This window comes from Phyllostomus hastatus, unplaced genomic scaffold (genome assembly GCF_019186645.2).
Source record: "Phyllostomus hastatus isolate PE091 unplaced genomic scaffold, TTU_PhHast_1.1 phas_scaffold_46, whole genome shotgun sequence".
NCBI classification, from domain to species: domain Eukaryota; kingdom Metazoa; phylum Chordata; class Mammalia; order Chiroptera; family Phyllostomidae; genus Phyllostomus; species Phyllostomus hastatus.
In genome coordinates, this window is record NW_025334032.1 from 20,480,007 (window position 1) to 20,488,153 (window position 8,147).

Genomic DNA, 8,147 nt, shown 5'->3' on the forward strand with positions numbered 1-8,147 from the left:
TTGTTTACCTGCAGCAGCGTCCTGGAAAAATCTCTTGCTTCCTACCAACTCCCCAGCCCACCTGGGTCTATCCTCCTTCCAACCCAGGCTGCCCTGGGAACTCAGGGGGCTCTGTCCCCACCCCTACTACACCCCTGATAGAGTCAGTCATGGGTGTGGCATGAAATCCTCACAGCAACTCAGTTGGGATGTAGGAGTGAGGAAAGAAGCACCCACACACGTAGGTACAAGTCAATGGCCAGGCGTCCTCCAAGCATTGTTTCACAGCAGCCTGGTGTGGCAAGTGTGTAACGACCCCATGCTGCAGATGAGATGGAAGGGCCACGTGGAGGGTGGCGTTAGTGATGAGTTGTGTACAGGTTTGAGCCTACACAGTGGAGCCCACTTTGGATAAACCAGTAACCTCTTCAAAGACCTCCAGCTGTCACCAAAACATTCCCACTCCTTCACGTTAAAGCGTTGATACTTTTTCCTCTTCTGAGTTATCTCCCATCACTGTTCAGGGACGTCACCAGAATTTCTATATAAGACAATTTAAGCAAGGAATCTGGAGGGAAGGCAAACCGAGGACTTGACTAGGGGCACAGAGGTGGACTTGTAGTGTAGGTTCCCGTAGACTGGCTTGGGGAAGGTGCAGGAGGCTGCGATTGTCTCCGTTCCTGTCATCCAGAAGAAAAAGGAAGGCCACTTCAGAGTTAATTACATTTCCTTTAGGGGCTTGTAACACCCTTGCCAAGGTACCTGAAGTTTTCCAAACGTTTACAGTTAGGATACAAATATATCAGGGTACTAATACATCAATATGTGGCTTATCAGTACACATCAATGTAGATTGAGTCATAAAGCCAGTAGTAGCTAAGTGCTTGGTGCCTCTGGATACATCTTGACAATAATCAGTACATGAAAAAATACGGGAGTTGCCCAGACTAGTGTGTCTCGGTGGGCTGGGCATCATCCTGCAAATCGAAAGGTCACCAATTTGATTCCCCGTCAGGGCACATGCCTGCGTATCAAGTTCCCTCCCCAGTAGGGGCACGAACGAAAGGCAACCAATGGATATTTCTCTCTCACATCAGTGTTTCTCTCCGTCTTTCTCCCTCCCTTCCCCCTCTCTAAAAATAAATAAATAAGTAAATAAATAATCTTTTAAAAATAGGGGAGTTGAAAAACATAATAAAACTATGGAAGTCAGTGGTATTATAATGTGAGAAAAGATTCATTTTTCCAGGTGCACTACCCAGAAAGGAAGTAGATGTTGTTCTCATTATTATTTGGTAGATCTAATTTGGACAATCTTTCAGGGGCCGTCAGTCATCCTTGGTCTCCGCCACTGGCACAAACAGCACTGAGGGGAAAGACCAACTAGGTCGCCTCTGCAGGTCCCCTTCCAAAATGCCGCCTGGCAGAACTGAGAAGGTGGAGCCAGTCAGAGGATGTGTTTTTTTGCACTTCAAAGCCCAGAGGATTAGAAAAACTGGGCTGATCACCAAACCCAGATGTTAAGAAACAATTTTCAAGGCTTACTACCAAAAAAATGTTTTTTTGCATGGATTTTAGCTTTCACTGCAGTGTTTTTATGTAGTTATACATTTTTCATAACCATCATGATTTAGGAATCAGAATATGTTATTTGAATTTTCAAGCTTAGTATAAAGGTAACTTAACATGGGCCTGGTAATGTGGTCGCAATAAAGAATACGTAGAAAGTTCTGGAAATAGCTCATGATGCCAGAGTGATGTTACCCCTTGGGGTGGGAACGTTAGTCCATATTAAAGTATATTCTAAAACAATGCATACAGTGTCAAGCTTTTACACTCATAAAAGGCAAAATATGTACATTATAATATGTAATTTTTAATAGCTTGTTTTCAAAATATACTACATACGTATTAAACTTTAAGTACAGGCATATTTCACACAGTTCAAGATCAGACTTCTCAGACTTACCAAGACCCCTGAGAACCTTGACCCAGAGAGCCAAGAGCTGAAAGAGCAGCTGGGAAGTTCATTCATTAAAACACAATTACTCTACTTTCTAAGAGATGCATCAGGCGATCACTTAAGCTGTGTTGACTCTTTAAATAGATCTAATAATCAGTGTTATCTGATTTTTTAGATCACAGCAAATGTGCTGTGTGGTCAGAGGTAGCTCATTAGGTGGGAGAGGTCTGTTGTACTAAGGCATAAAGACTTGCCAGATGCTACTACTGTGAGTGGTAAATCACTGAGATAGGATCTAATTATAATCCACAAAGTCTATTTTAGAAATCTTGAAAATATGCAACATATTCCCATGTAGGTTTTCATTTTACATGAGTAAAATAAATAATGTATGACCCAAAAAAGCAAGCACTATTTCCCTAGGAAGAAAAAAAAAACACACACACGTTGAGGACCTCATTCGATAAGCACTGTAACTCAGACACGCTCAGTCTTAATTAAGATTGTTGACTGAACAAGGGATGCCTTTACCTTCTTCTGGATGCTTCACGTTGACGTCTTTCAGGACGCACCCCGGATCAATGGGTTGGCTCCTGATGTTTTCAGTCTTACACTCTGCATTATTCATGCCCTTTCTGCCCAGATCACTCCAGAAAAAGGACAGGCTCTCCTCACTGCTTACCCACAAACCTCTGTCCCCAAGTGACAGGTGGCTGGGGCAGCTCCACGCTGTCAACAGTAAAACTGCAGGTTCACATAAAAGCCACCTAGTGCACTAAGTGCTTCACAGCTCAACTTTCCCGCTCTCCTTCTGTGCCCGGAACTTACGGCCCCCTTGTTTAAAGAAGCAAATGAAAGAGTTACAGTGGGAACTACAGAAAAACAAGAGCAGGGAAGCGCCAGAGACTAATCCACATCTGGTCTGTGTCTGCCTGACATAAATCCCAGATAACCAAACACAGAACAGCCCGAAATCTGTCTCTCACTCCTACAGTAGTTGCGCTCATCCAACCACGTGCACTTTGCTCACCCAGGCCTTTCTTTTCGCAAACCCGGAAAACTGGTTTCCAAACGTCTCCCTGGGAGAGCTCAAGTCTCTCTGGTTTGCAGAGAAGAGGTCCTCTGCCTTTCACTCGGCTTCTTTTTTTTTTTTTTACTCTGATGGATAGACTATTTCAGATTATTACTATTGTTTCTTTCCAAGGATTATTAGCATCTTTTTCTTTTTTCAAAACATAGCTTATTTATCACTTAAGTCAACATCTGCTAAGTACTGTTCATGTTCAAGCCCCACCTGATGGCCTCTCACTGCTACAAATGCACAGTATGGTAACATGTCCATTAACATGAGAATCTGTCTCAACAACACACACTACTGGAAGAATTTTTATTACTGACAGTAGAGAGAGGATGTATAAAGGTGCACTCGGGGGTGTCAGAACAGGAGGGCTGCTGTATAAAATACTAACACTGACCCGGGAAAATGCCTTGGGAAGAGGAAGGGAAAGCAGAGCCAAAATCAATAGATCCAAACACGAGAAATGCCTGAAGGAGAGGCAACAAAGGGAGACACCCACCCAAAAATGACAAGGACGTAGAGAGGCAAAGACGATGCTGATACAGAAAACAAACTTTACCCATTTCAAGTAAGAGCATTTGCCTTCTCTTCTTCTTAGGAATCTGAAACCTGTGCGGGCAAGGGCATCGTCGTGCATAGCTGCACACTCGCACTCCAAGCGGGTGACGTCAGCAGTGCCCCCCTTGCTCTCTGAGACAGATGCCGCTTTTTGTGAACGCAACCAGAGGGTGTTTAGGCGAGTTATAATTCATCCAACAGCAGGCAGTTAGGCAGTGAGTGCGTGCCAGGCCCAGGGGGCACTATAGCCATGACTCTGCACAGTCGTTAACCTCAAGGAACCTAAAATCTAGCAGGAAAAGCCAAATACAATATTGTAAAAACTCAAAGGAAAAAATGAGAGCGATCCCTGAGCTGCCCGTGGACAGCTTCATGTGAGAAGTGGCTTTTAAGACAGATCCTCAGACAGGAGTGGGGTTTTGATGGGCAGAGAAAATAGGAGGGGCCCCAGGGAAGCCGAGACAGGTACTTGCTGCGTGTGTCCTGCAGACAGTGATCCTCAATGGCCAGATGTAGGGAACATTTAGGGAGAAAAATAAAGAGTCTAAAAAGTAGCCTGAGTCTAAGTAATGGAGGACTTGGAATGACAGCCAAGGAATTTGTTCCATGAGTTTTAGAGGGTGGGAAAGTGTGTTTGTGAGCAGGCTCTGTTAGCTGTCTGATCAACAGCTTTTCTTGCTTGCTGAGGAACCCTAACTTTGTTCAGAGCCCACCTCCAAGATGCTCCATAAGGCCCCCAAAGGGTGGTAAGCACACCCCCAGCTTTGGGAGTTTGAGGGTAAATCATGGTTTAAGCCAACAGGAAAATCAATGTGAAAAATGGCTGAACTGTGGTATCTGTGGGCTACTTCAGAAGAGCGGTCTGACATCAACTGGAAATAGAGAGAGGTCACAGCCAGAGATACAGAGAGGACGAGAGTCCTCCACCAAAAAACAAACAAACAAACAAACAAAAACCACGTAATCATTTAAATAAGAATGAGAAGACCAACTAGTGAAAGTTATCTCACAGGAAAGAAGGTGGCTGACAGCGAGATTTGGGGAATTTAGAATTAACAAGGCAAGAGAGGGTTCTGCAAAGGAAATTGGGAAGAAATGGTGAGAAAGACAGGAGAACCAGCGATGTACCTGAAGAGCCAGAGAGCTTCAAGAGGTGGATGATATCACACACAGAATTCTGCAGCATCCATGGATTTTGTAAAGAAGTTACTGTAGCCGTAGATGAACCATTATCAGCATTTCAGAAACCCAAAAGAAAAGGTATACTTATTTACAATGAAACTGCATCTGCTAACTAAATATAGAAATGTTGCTGGCTTTTACTAGAATCATACAAAATCTGTGCAGTTACAGACATTTAACACTGGGCCCTAGCTAATTTGCTGTTGATGACATCATAGGACTTTCTGGGACGTGAATGGTGACCCTGTCACTGTGCACAGAGCATCCCACGTGTCATTGATCTTGGCCTGGAAAACAGCAGCCAGAATCCATGGACAGGGCACAAGTATCTATATATGTTTTGTTTTTTTTAAATCCTCACCTGAGGACATCTTTTTATTGCTTTTTTTAGACAGAGAGGAAGGGAGAGAGAGAAAAACATCGATCAGTTGCTTCTCATAAGCGCCCGGACCTGGATTGTCTGGGGATTGCACATGCCCAGACTGGGGATTGAACTCTCAACCTAGGTACAGTATGTGCCCTGCCAGAGAATCAAAGCCACAAGCTTTCCATTACAGGATGATGCTTCAACCAACTGAGGCACACTGGCCGGGCCGAGTGTCTGTATGTTTACTGATCCTGATTGTTTTTTAGCATCGCAATCAAGTCAGACCTTGAAGCAATGACATAAATTTATTATATCCCTTTGATAATGGTGAGTTGGATCAGAGAGGAAATAGGAAACTAATATAACTACAAATGGAAATTGTCAGTTTTTGTTATAGAACCTCGAGAGCTTTAATCTACAGACCTAACTGTGTTCCAGCGCTGAGTTTGTCCTAAACAAATATGGCGGTCTGTTGGGGTCCACAGCCCCACCACAGAGCAGGGGGTGTCACTGGTCTTGCTGCCCTCAATCTGTGTCCACTATGAGCATCTGCCTGCCAGGAGCTACACCCTCTCCCTTTAGCATCTGCTTTTTCGGGCAGTTTGAAGGATTGCACTTGGTTTTCTGGAGGTATGAGTCCTCCTCTGAGAACTACTTCTGTTTTAAAGTCAAGTATCTGACCAAAGCCCTGGTTCCTTCTTGTTGTTTTCCAGGCTCAGTTCCTCCACCTGCAATGCTGTTCTCGAGCGGAATCCTCCTCCGACCTTGACGACACAGGCAAAGTAAGTTTCGATCTCTGCACCTGAAAAATAATACCATCTTCGCACCTAAACTCCTGTTGCCCACTCCCACACTCCCTTAAAAGTTAGCAACGTCACTCAGACCAAAGTTTCTTGCGTCCGTTGGGCATTGTGGGTGGGCCCGCTAGCCAGCTCTCAGAACAGCCAATTCTTCCATCTGGTTAGTTCAAATAATGACAATACTATTTTTATTATGATCAGTATTGAGATTTTGGCTTTTGCTATATTCCAGGCACTGCTAAGTGGGACATAGAGAGCTTATGTAGCTTTCCCCAGGTCTTACCGCCAGCAGGCCATGGGGCCAGGATCCACACCCAGACCAGCTCTCTCTCCGCTTGGATACAACCCTAGGGTTCCCACTTCTTAGCCTGAGACAGAAGAGTTCAGATAACTCATAAAATTTTTCAAAACATTACGTCTATGAGACAAAAACAATAATTCAGGCCTGAATGCCCAGAATTCAGGCCTAACTCACCTGACTCACAAGCCAGCGCCCCTCCGCTGGGCATCACACATGTTCCTCCAGTGTGTTCTAAACATAGCCACCCGGGTTTTGGGAAGTGAAGCAAAGTATTGCAATGCAAAGTTGAACAAGATCCTAATTAAAGGATCTGCGTCATCATTTGCTTTGTCCTGTAGTCACATGACATCAGGTTCTGTACCCTAATTGAGGTGATAATCAACATCATTTATGCATTCTCCATTTACTAAGCCAACAACTGCAGCCATCCTGTGTTTACCTATCCAAATAGCGATGCTTTTTTTGTTGTTTTTCCTTCTCACAGAACAGATACTTCTTGTTCCTAATTTGTTTTTTTTTTTTTATCAGCATCTTGGAAGACTCCCAGTCCTAAGATCTATAAACAGAGCTTCCATCCAGATAGAGATTTTATCTTGATTGGCCAGAGAAAGGAGGATGGCTCCCTTCCTGATAAAGGACTTTTTGAAGACTTATTACATAACCTGTTATGCATTAGCGAGTAATGCCCAGGAAAGGGGTGGAGGAGGGAATATTGCCTATTGACATATGTGCAGTTCTATTTTCTTCTTCAGAGTCATATTATGATTACAGATAAATAATCTCACACCACCACATTGCAGCTGAATTTCATCAAAAGAGAACTGTGCATTCCTCCTTAAACTTTGGGGTCATGCACACATGTTGCCTCCGTCCCCGGGGAAGGAAGAGGCTGCTGGGGCCAACTCCTGCCAGGAGGTCGCTGGAAAACTCACCCAGCGCATAGGCTAGGCTCATGCTCTCTTCCAACCCTGCCACCAACAACCCACTCTGAGGAGAGTTGGGAAGTAACATCACATTTGGAAGCGGTTAAGAAGCTGTCACGCTTACCCGGGAAGACGTTTCCTAGCCAGGGCCCCCGGGGTCCTCTCCTGGCAGGAGTCTGACACAGCTCTGAATTTTTAGTCACAACTAACTGGAGATTGCCAACGGCTATGCCCTTTTAGTTTGGGGGTGGGAGGGTTGCAAAATCTATTTATGTTATAAAAGAAGCATACCTAGTCTTAGCTTTTAGATGGTCTTTCTCCAAAGGCACCACTCAGAGTCAGAGAAATTGAGAGGCCAGCAGGCAGCTTCTTAGAGTAACAGCCTAAAAGAGGAGACTAACATTTCACTAACATAAATCAGAATTGTAGCCCCAGTTAATCTGAGTAAAATGTAACTGGTCTCATTACTCTTACAATATGTGACATTCTGGAGTGGGAAAACGGACACCACACACACGCACCTATCTCTGTTGAGTATGTTGTCAGTGTATAAGTGCCAAATAGTAACTAGTTGCCTTCAGCATTATTCTGAAATAATGTGTGCCATAATGTTTACTGAAGTGTATGAAATTCTAGACCTTTTAATATACGTCCTAAGATTCTGTCTGCTTCGTAAAAATCACAAAAGGAAATGGAAGTGCAAACAAAAACTGCAGAAAAATGGTAAGTAAATTTAAATAAATATATCATCAGCCAATGAAGTTAAATAAGTGATTCTAATTCCACACCATGTTCATTGCTATAAACCAGTTTCTACCCATTCCCACTAAATGAAGGTTAAATTGTTATTTAAAGAATGTAATCCAAGTGGTATTGCATTACTAGCTTGCTTGGACTGTGCATATGAAAATCTTAAGCCAGTGTCAGAAACACTGATACTTTTTTACTACCAAAAAATAAAGAAAGAAAAAAATTGGCCTCTGCCATTTTGGAAAA